Consider the following 11,829-nt stretch of genomic DNA (forward strand, 5'->3'; position numbering starts at 1 on the left):
CCCCAACCCCCCCCCCCCCCCCCCCCCCACCACCACCACTTCCTGACCAAGATGCACTGATACCCTTTTTTCCAGACCAAGTACAAATACCGATACTTTTCCTCAAGTACTCACCGATACCGATTATCAATACCTTTTTTTTAGTGTCATATGGCAGTTTTTCTAAAACAACACAGACTAATGATTTTTGGACAGTGGTGGAGCACCAGAGCCTGTTCACTGCTGCAAACGCTGTGCCCCTGATAGTTCTGCCATTGACTCCAAGCTGTAGAGAGACTACAAATCTCAGCACTACATTATATAGCAATGCAAAATACCACCAGCTATAGAGAACTTCAAATCCCAGTAAAACATTATACAGCAATACAGAATACCACCAGCTATAACGAACTACAAATTCCAGTGATACATTATACAGCAATGCTGAATGGCAACCAGCTATAGAGGACTACTAATCTGAGCAATACATTATACAGTGATGCAGAATAATACCATCAGCTAGAGAGGACAACAAATCTCAGAAATACATTATACAGTAATGCAGAATAGTAGTTGCATTTGCAGATGTGGAGGACCCCAGCAGGGGTAGATGTGTTGGGTCGCAGCGGGTGCAGATGTGGCAGGTTGCATTGGGGCAAATGTGGCAGATCGCTGGGAGGCAGATGTGTCAGATCGCAGCAGGGACAGATGTGCCAGATCACAGCAGGGGCAGATGTGTCAGATCACAGCAGGGGAAGATGTGTCAGATCGCAGCAGGGGAAGATGTTTAAGATCGCAACAGGAGAAAATGTGTCAGATTGCAGCAGAGGCAAATGTGAGGGATTGCACCCAGCGGCGCTGTCCCCTCCCCCCGCCGGGGCCGCCGTCGGCTTTCCTGGGCTCAGCTGTCCCCTTGCGGTGCCCAGGACCGGCTCGGCGGGTCTACATCCAATGAGCTTCCAGCCGCTTATCTCTTCTGATCACTGGACCTGGAAGTGATGTGTATTACATCACTTCCAGTGTCACTATTTACATTATCTGGCTCTTAGAGACAGGAGAAGAAGCTAGGGAAGCAGATCTCTGCTTCCTCAGCCTCTTTGGGGTCCCTAGTTAACATTAGGGGTCTGAAATTTAAAAACATTGAAGTAACATGTAAGAAAATTTTAAAAAATTCAAAAGAATTTCTAAGTCCCCTGCCCCCCACGTGCACGCACAAACACACGCAAACATGCGCCGGTGCGCCTACGTGTGAAAACGACAATTGCGCTACACATGTTACATATCGCCACAAACGTTGGAGTGAGAGCAATAATTTTAGAGCCATTAATCACTGTGAGCACTTAACTGATGAGCGGTAAAAGGGTTTAAAACGTTCACTATGGGACATTTTGGGTATTAAAGTTTTTTGCAGCTTCACGGGCGAACAAAATTTTAAGGCTTGACATGACCCCATCTTTCATATTTGTTAGCCCTCTATGTGATAGCAATAAGGTTAGTGTAAAAAAAAGTGTTTAAAAATTAAAGTAAGATATAAGAAAAATTTTAAAAATGCAAAAAAAACTTCAAAGTCCCCCACCCCCACATGCCTGCACATACACACGCAAACATGTGTCAGTGTGCCTACGTGCAAAAACGACAATTGCACTACACATGTTACATATTGCCGTGAATGTGGAGTGAGCGCAGTAATTCTAGAGCCATTAATCACTGTTAGCACTAAACTGATGAGCGGTAAAAGCGTTTAAAGTGTTCCCATTGGTAAATTTTGGGTATTGAATCTTTTTGCGGCTTCACAGATGCACGCAATTTTAAAGCTTGACATGTTTGGCATCTATTTACCCGACGTGACCATCTTTCATATTTTACCAATAAACTGGGTATTATGTTCTGTTTCTGTGCACTAAATATTAATTTAGTTTATTTTATCCTAAAAATACTGGTTTGATAAACATTTGCACAAAGACTAGCATTGCAACTAGCATTTTTTTATTCTGCTTTTAGAAAATATATCATTGTTTGGAGTTTTGAAGCTGTTTTCTAGCCAAAAAATTCTATTTTCTCATCATGTGTGTGCAAATAGCAAGAAATTGCTCCGCAGCAAGTGGTTAAAGAATCACCACAAGTATAATGTTTGTTAACTCCGCAGGGAGCCCAGTGCACATTGCACTTGCTTCCATTAAAATCTGTGCTGTGGCATCCGACCACACTGAATAAAGGAGGCGGCATTTCTGAATAACAGAGGGCATGTCACGGCCGATACAATTCACTATAAAACAGAAGCCAACAGACTGATGGTTTATCCCCTCTGAAATAATAGGAGGGTTTGAGATCAGTGAAGCTAGTGTTTTATGTACATGTAAGGGAGCAGATTAGACACAGACGGTGTAGAATATTACACGGAGGGCTGTACCTCACCTCCTGGAAAGCCCATATTTTGGGCATCAGTCTGGGGAGGAGCTCCATCCAGCCCTGACACCAATAAAAATGTTATAGTATTTCCTAACCACTAATACAATATAAAGAATGAACTGCGCCAATAAGCAAGCTAACAGCTACAAGGCACTGGAATGTACACCCACTGTGAGTGTGTATACGTGGAAAATGAATAACTAAAACGGCACATTTAGTTATTCATTTCCTAAACACTGCTCAGATTTGAACAGGGACAAGTGCAATGTGAACTGGGTCCACTGTGTTATTTAAAAGGCATTTTATACTTGTGGCAATACTTCTTCTTTAAAGGGGCATTGCTAAAAATACATTATATCTGTTTGCTGTAATCATCTGCCACAGTCAATTTACACACAAAATATGCAGTGGATCTGTTAGTAACTTTACAAGTCTGCATGAATAAACTCCTGACGTGTTATAGTATAAATCAACAACAGATTTTTTTTCTACACAATACCTTTTGTCATTAAAGGGCAGTTCTCGATCTCCAGTTAAGTAACATTGCCTTGCCTAAAAATATGCCATCAGGCTGCTGAAGGCAGAAGAAAGCATGCTTTCAGTCCACTCTCATCCCAGTGATCTGACTGTACCTTTACAGCAATTCACAAGGTGGCAGGCTGCAGCAGGGGGCCGATTTTTGCCAGGCACTTGTGAACACAGCCAATTACTGCACAGGCATCAGGATTTAAAATGGTGTGATATTCAGCATCTCAGTCCAGCATGTAGATACTGACCCTGGATGATGAGTAAATAAAGGCAGAGAAAACAGGTACTGGTATTGTCAGGGGTAGTACTGTGATCTGTATACAATCTTATATAACCACCTTTAGATCTACCATCAACTAATTGAATGGGAATATATAACATACATACAACAGGTGTTATCTCAATTTGGCTGCAAAAGTGGAAATACACTTTAAAGCTTTTTCCTCCTGTAACTGTAATACAAGTCGGGGGAGAGGCAGCTTCTAGAATAGGACAGAGTTAAGAGGAGAACTAGCTATGCTTTCTTCTATTCCCTCAATTTAAAGAAACAGTGTCATAAGGAAACACTTTTCAGGATGCTCAAATAAGTAAAATGTTTATAATTATTACTGATTTATGCTGCCTGATTTATGCTGCCGTTGCTATAACAATTTATTACACCTTGTGTGCGTAACAGCCCGGTAGTTTTCTTCACCATCTGACACTTTTAGACATTTCAGAGGCTTTCTGTAGTATGCCCTGTACTGGCCCTGACATAAACAAAGTGACTGAATGATGCTTGCGAAGCTTCCAAAGCCTGAAGCTGTGTGTGGGAGTGCCTACACATTATCAATGACAGCAATGAGAAAACTCAGCCTGTTCCCTGCTGTCACCTACAGAATGCTGGGTGCTTAACAGGCAACATCGGGACACCCTGGTGGGGCAGGAGGTGGATGGGAGGGAGCAGTGGATACTATGAGAAACTACTTTTAGCATTCATTGGGTGACATGCTCCCAACTGGCCAATTATCTACAAAGTCTTCTGTCATCTGGGAACCTCAACAATGATAAGGCTTTAGCAGGTTGAACTCAGAACTTTTTTTATATCTTCATTTGCATGCTGTTTATTCATATCCATTTTTTATTGCTCTGCATGTTATGTTAGAGGATGTAGGACACAACAATATTGCATAATATGCCTTCTAGTGGATACTTTGTAGGAATACATAGAGACAGTGCAAACCAATGACAGAAGAAAATTGGCCTCAAATCAAAACATGACCATGCTGGGGTAAAGAGAGGTCTTCCCACTGGTGTCCCAGAAAGCAATAAAAACCTGGCCAAAGACTTAATCCTAAGCCACACACCCACATTTGATACATTTGTGTTGGTTGTAGTTAAAGTGACATTAAACTCAGGAGTTAAATCTTAAAATGCATTAAAATACTTTACCTATGAACAAAGCTGTACCTTATTTGTGCATCACTCAATAATCTCTGAATGTGTGCTGACACTGTCCTTCCTTCTGGAGGGTGGACATTTTGTTCCCCATAGTTCCCACGTGTGTTGAAAAGTAGCCACCACTCCAAGCTTGCTTCTGTGATGGACTACAATCTCATGTTTAGTTTACTAATTTGTATTGAAATTGTAGTCCATCACAGGAGTGTGCTTGGAGCGGTGGCTACTTTACAACACACACAGGGACTATGGGGAACAAAAGTAGTCACCCTCCAGAAGGAAGGACAGTGTCAGCACCAATTCAGAGATGATTTGAGGATTTACAGCTGAGTAATACACAAATAAGATACATTTGTATTAATAGCTAGGGTACTTGAATGTATTTTTAAGATTTACCTCCTGAGTTTAGTGTTTAATTTTTAACAAATGAGTGTGATAAGAACTCTAGTGTGCCAAGTACATTAAACCCTACGGTTACGAGGTCTAATTTTCATTACAGTAGGCCATTCTACACAACAAAAATGTATTCATTATTTGTTATAGGTTACTCTATTTTTCAACTTGCCCTTTGTCTTTTAACCCCTCCACTTCCCCCCCAAAAATATATATTGTATCTATAAATTAAGTAAGGAACCTTCACCATGTCATTCTGGAAAATTTACCTGCATATAAACCGTAGAGAATTTCATGAGGGTAGCAAATCATTTTTCAGCAGCACAGAAGCTCAGGACACATTTTTTACCTAATTTTTCAGCCTTGCCTGGTCAATGAACAGTGGTTAGGACTAATGCAATGTTTTTGCACCAGGCACACTTTGACAAATGACCCCCCAAAGTATTTGAAAATTGATTGTGGTTTCACGTTACAATGACGAATTTACAAGTAACTTCAAGGTGGCATTGATCCAGCCTGAGTTAGGAACCCTCCTGCAGAACAATATGCTATGGTGACAATATATGTAAGGCACTGTAAATATCAATATTTGCCAGATATCGATGGCTGCATAAAGGATTGTCAGCCTTGTATGTAAAGTGAATAAAAAAGGAGCAGGAGAGAGGAGAGCTCTGTATGTGAGTGAGAAATATCTCGGATCTGTCTAAATAGTACTGTGACTTTGATGCCCCCTGGCTGCCCTCATGCAATTCGTCTGAAAAGCTTTGTTTCTGTGGTGAGCTTACATTCTGTCTGTTATGGCTGCATTTTCCACTTCACTGTTGGTGGATGTGAGTAAGAAAAGATTGATCCTTGGACTAAGTTGTAATTAAGGCAATACAAATCATGTAGCTGTGGGATGCATGCCCATTCGCTCAGTGTTATTTTCTCAAATGTATACATTATTGTATTATTTGTTTCCTATCTAGTACTGCCAGATTAAAGAGATCCCACTAAATAAATCAGTATCATGGAAATGTTTTTCTGCTGCTAATTCTTTCAAAATCATGCTGGCAGGTGGAAATATTTTCTAAAGCTGTAATGTGTTCACTAGTTCAACAATGAGACTAGCAAAGGAGACCTGTATAAAGATGTTACATTAACCACTTGAAGACCGGGGTGTTAAACCCCCTTCCTGTCCAGGCCATTTTTCAGTATTCAGCGCTCCAGTACTTTTACTGACATTTATTCCGTCATGCAACGCTGTACTGAAATTCATTTTATTTCATTTTTTGGGGACACATAGAGGGGTTTATTCACTAAGCTTCCGAAGGATCTAGCCATAGCTTTGGCTGATCCTTCGGCTAGCTTCGGCCCCAGGACCCCTACGGGCTATTCACTATAGCCCGTAGAGCTCCCGAAGTCGGCCGAGCATGCCTCGGCTCGACTGAGCCAAGGTGAAAGCCGAAGCTGGCCGAGCGGCTGGCCGACAGCCTGCTTCTGACAGCTGGGCGGAGCCAGCCGTCATCTCACAGCTCGCTCCAGGCCACTTCCAGAGAGATCAGCGTCCCTGGTTACCGGCTAACCAGGGAGGGTGTCATTACACACTGAGAGCGGCCTCTCCTTGTTCTCAGTGTGTAATGACAGATGGCGTTCCTGGTTACCTGGTAACCAGGAACGCCATCTGTCATTCCTCCCCCGGACGCTCTGGGACTCTAATAGACTCCCGGCCACGCGGGAGAGAAACACTTTCTCCCAGAAAGGTTCACTCTGCTCGATCGAGCAGAGTAAACCTTTCCCTGCTCGTTTTTTTTTTCTTCTGACATCGGAGCCGTTTTAGCTGCCGTCAGAAGAAAAAAAAAAGGAATCACCATAGAAATGCATTGCTAGATTCCTATTGGCTATTTCAATTTGCAATAGCCAATAGCAAACTAGCTATTGCACCCGCCCACTGCTGCTGTCAATCAGCAGAGGGGGACCTGCAGTTCTCCATCAGGTCTCCCTCTAGTGATTGACAGCAGCAGAGGGTGGGTGCAGTAGCTAGTTTGCTATTGGAAATTGAAATAGCCAATAGAAATCTAGCTATGCATTCCTATGGTGTGTTCGCTTTTTTTTTTTCTGGACTGCAGCAGAGCCGCCCAGCCAATAGAAAACAGTTGGGCAGAGCTAGCTGTCACTGCTAGCTATGCACAATCGTTTTCTAATCTTTTTTTTTCTACTTAAACTATTTTTCTTTTTTTACTTTTCAAAAGATTTGATTGGTTTTCAAAAAAAAAAAATTCACAATAAAACATCATCACATCAGTGCATATTTGGTTACATACATGTATAGTGATGGCATATAAGCATATGGAACATCGTAATAATGTGAACAGTCTTGAGTCGGCCACCCTAAGTACTGGCCGTGAAATAGACAAACATAAAAATAGAACAGTATGAAATATCTATCAGGTAAGTATGTGAAGTCATCTAAATCGCCTGGATCCTTAGATGGGATCAGAAGTTCTGTGTTTGAAGGTAGGCACAGTAGAGAGAGGAGAGAGAGAAGGAGGGGGGTATAGCGTGAGCGCTACCAGCAAGTTTCCCCACCTTTGTCCCAGTTGGTTGGGATCAGTTTGAGGAGACCCATATCAAAGCGACAGTAGTCGTCGATTGAACGACGGGGGTAGGAAATGTGTGACCCATGGATCCCACTGTTTTTCGAATTTGGGCATGCAGTCCAGTATGCGGGACGATAGTTTTTCGTTGTAGAACGCCCAGTGCACTTTATTTTTCATTTCTGATATATTTAGCGATTTCGTTAGCCAGGCTCCAGCTATAGTGAGTTTGGCCGCAGACAATATTTGCAGCATCAGTTTAAATTGTAAGGTAGTAATACCTATCGGTCGAACATTAAGGAGGGCTTCCTGTGGCATAGGTGAGATATGTTTGTTTAATGTGACAGAGATAATCTGGAAGACCTTCCGCCAAAAGGCGGCTACAACCGAGCATGACCACCACGTGTGGAAATACGTACCGCTGTCACCACATCCCCTGGTGCAGAGGCCATCACTTTCCGGCACAAAGTGTACTGCCTGTGTGGGCACTAGGTACCATAAGAGAAGCACTTTGTAATTAACCTCGAGAGCCAATGCATTTTTGGAGCATGACTTCGTGCTTTCCCAGATTTGGGACCAAGTGTCTTCATTGATCGTGGTTTGGAGATCTGCGTGCCAACGACCATATATGTGTGATGAGGTGGGCCCGCACTTGTCAGTAAAGAGGAATATAGTTGTGAAATTAAGCCTGGGGTGTGGGGATCTTGGGTGCATATTCTTTCATATGATGCCATGCGCGGGGAGGCTATTGGAAAATGTATTTGTGATTGGATGAAGTGTTTAATTTGGAGGTACCTAAATAATTCACTGGAGGGGAGATCAAATTTAGATTGTAAATCAGGCAATGGAACAATTCCATTGTTAGTGGTGAGTTTGTTCAGTAATGTCACCTTATTCGAGATCCAGTTATGGTACAATGAGGGGGACTCAATAGCCGGAAGGAACATCGGGTTACGGATTAATGACATTAGGGGAAGACGTGGGGAGATAAGGCCACTAGAGTATTTTACAGAGTCCCATATCCTGAGGTAGTGACGAGTGATTGGATTAGTAATGCATATTCTTGTGTTAGGTCTTATCCACAGGAGGTTGTCAATAGCTATGGGATCGCAGTCCATCGCTTCTAGGGAAATCCACAAAGGTGTCTCCCAAGCTGCGTGGTATTTAGCGATAGTTGCAATTTGTGCAGCTTGAAAATATTTGTGGAGGTTCGGGACTCCCAAGACTCCCGCAGGTCTTGATTGATACATAACTGTCCTGGGAAGATGCAATTTTTTATTGGACCATATGAACTTGAATATTTTGTGTTGGAGCCCCCTCAGGATATGAGATTGGCAGGACTCGAAAGGGGAATAGTAACTTAGGCAGTAGTGTCATTTTGACTGCGGCGATCTTCCCCAACCATGAGAGGGGGTAGGTGTGCCATACCTTTAATAGGTTAGTGAGCTTGGTGATCAGTGGTGGGTAATTTGCTGCATACAGCGATGGGAGGGAGGGGGTAAGGTGTATGCCCAAGTAAAAGAGGGAGGTTGGTTCCCACTGAAATGGGAATTTGTCTTCTAGTGGTGTTTTAAGGTGAGTAGGTAAGGATACATTTAGTATTTTCAATTTAGTTGGGCTGACTGTCAGCCCTGAAAGCTGTCTGAAGGTATCCAGGAGTGACATTAGGTTAGGAAGAGATATGTGCGGTTTGGTGTTATATAACAGGATGTCATCAGCGAAAAGACATCGTTTGTGGTGTTGTCCTGCCACTGAGATACCCGAGATATCAGGATGTGCTCGTATCATATCATCTAAGGGTTCAATTGCCAGGGCGAATAGGAGGGGGGATAAGGGGCATCCCTGACATTTCCCTCTATAGATTTGGAAGGGTGTTGATTTGTAACCAGCATATTTCATGGATGCTACTGGTTGTGAGTACAGTGCCGAGAGCCAGGTGCAAAACTCCTTTCCGAATCCCCAGCGGCGCAGTCGAATGCCTTATGCCTGTCTAGTGATAGAAGCAATAACGAAATATTACGTTTTCTCACTAGGTCTATCAGAAGACAAGTTCTACGGACACTGTCCCCAGCTTGACGGCGCGGCATAAAGCTCCAATCAGTCCATTTAATCTGGTGGCAAGGATTTTAGCTAGGATTTTGAAGTCGAGATTTAACAACAATATTGGTCTGAAATTCGACCAGGTGGTGTTATCTGAATTTGGTTTTGGGATCATGCACACTGTGGCCGCTATTAATTCCTGTCGGAACCTCCCGTTCACTCTTAGGGTGTTTAATGCATTAGTAAGCAGTGGGGTCAAGAGTTCACAAACATTTTTGTAATACGTTGCCGTGAAGCCATCTGGGCCGGGTCGTTTGTTGGGCTTAAGGGATTTTATGGCTGCCTGTACTTCAATGTTTGTTATTGGCATGTCCATGGAACTGCGTTGTGTGTCAGTTAGGGTTGGCAGTGACAAGTTGGCCATAGTTTGGGTCAGTAGATCATTGTTCAAGGGTTCGTGGGGTTGGTAAAGAGTTGAAAGGTGATGTGCAAATTCTTGGACTATTTTGCGTGGGTCACTGGATATTGTCCCATCGGACAGATATAGGCAAAGTGATTTTTGATGTAAATCTAATTTCCTCAATCGGCGGGCAAGTAACAAGTCTTGCTTGTTGCCATGGAGATGGAACTTATGTTGGGTCCTTTTATCAGCTATATTGGTTAAAAGTAAATTTAGGTTACGTCTAGCAGTATCTAATAGTGATTTGTTAAGCTGAGTTGGGTGTGCCGTGTACGTTCGGGTTTGTTTCGTGTAATCGTCTCCAAGCGTTTTTAAGCGGGATTGTCTTCGTTTTTTGAGGGAAGATGCTACACAGATGCATTATCCTATGAGGACTGTTTTATGTGCTTCCCAGAGTGTCATAGAGGAGACCTCTGAGGTGTCATTAAGGGCTATGTATTCCATAAGGGCCAAGTGTAGGGTGGAGCGTATGACTTCATCAGTTAACAAGGAATCATTCAGAGACCATGTTCGGTCAACTGAGTCTGACCAAAAAGAGGACAGGTGTATAATAATGCCTTGATGGTCTGTCCATGAGAATGGTTGGATGGTTGCGCTCGTGATTGATGGTAGGGTGACATGGGAAGTAAAAAAGTGGTCTATCCTTGAAAATGAATTGTGCGGATGTGAATAAAAGGTGTAGTCTCTGGAGGTCGTGTTTAACTCACGCCAACAGTCCACTAGGGCATGTTGGGGTAGTAACAGGCGGAAAGCTGTAGATGTGTCTACTGGGGAGGCTGCAGTGGTGGAGCTGTCAACTCTTGGGTAAATCGTTAGGTTTGAGTCACCACACAAAAGGAGGGTGCCCCATTGATGTGTGGCTATAACTGAAAGCAAGTGTCTAATAAAGGGGACCTGATTGGAGTTGGGTGCGTAATAGGTGACGATTGTCGCTTCCGCGTCACGAACAGTTCCTGTCAAGATTAAATATCTTCCTGATGGGTCAGGGATCTCTTTTTGGCAAATGAACTGTGCTGAACGCCCAAAACCAATCAGGACCCCTCTATGTTTAGTATCTGCATTGGCCATATACACTTGCGGGAATTGTTGATGGAAGTAATTTGGGTGGGGGGGTTCCTGGAGACCCCGCAAGAAGTGGGTCTCCAGGAGACAGATAATGTCTATATGTCTAGAGCGGAACTGACGAAATTCCTGATTACGCTTATTGGGGGAATTAAACCCTTTGACATTTAGGGTTAAGCACTGCAGGGCTGTCATGGTTGTGGTGTAAGCAAGTAGCTTAGGTCTCGGGACATTTGAGGGGAACAAGGTGGCGTGCTCGGTGGAAGAGGTGGGAGGGAGAAGGATAGGTGAGGAGGCAGGAAATAGAAAAAGTGAGTGCAATGCAGTGTGAGCTGCAATTTCTGACTAGGGGCCAGCCGTCCACCACGTATCAAGTGACGAACAGCTCCCCCAGGCAGAGGGATCATCTCTGTTCCGAACCTGTAGGTTGGGAGGAGGGAGAGAAGTGGGTGGCGGATGGGCAGTTCCCCTCCGACACCACAGGGGGAACCCGCAGTAAAATGTAAATAGACAACAATCCATTGGATAACAATAATAACATTAATAACAGTAACATTTCTGACTTATTTCAGAGCTCTGGGTGGACTGTATAATAACATGAGAACACAGTGAGCAATGGCTCCTGGTTCCGTAGATAGATGGACAGACACCATTTAAAACACAATGGTGAGTGTCCATCTAAAACAGCTAAAGTTTAAGGCACTCCATATATATTGGTTTAGGAATGTATAACAAAATCAACTGTATTCCCACTTATACGTTAAAACACTCAAAATCAACTTTACAGCAATTATGCATAAGATCTGCTGTGTTAGTGAGGACCGACTGTATCAGTCAATAGCTACCCTCAGCCAACCGATTCCGAGTCAGAATGTCGTGTGGTGGATCTCGTGGCCGGACGGGGAGGCGATGGCATCAGGGGTGGTCTCCGCAGGGAAAAGGTGG

Source organism: Nanorana parkeri, unplaced genomic scaffold, assembly GCF_000935625.1.
Source record: "Nanorana parkeri isolate BGI_ZX_2015 unplaced genomic scaffold, ASM93562v1 scaffold60, whole genome shotgun sequence".
Lineage (NCBI taxonomy): Eukaryota > Metazoa > Chordata > Amphibia > Anura > Dicroglossidae > Nanorana > Nanorana parkeri.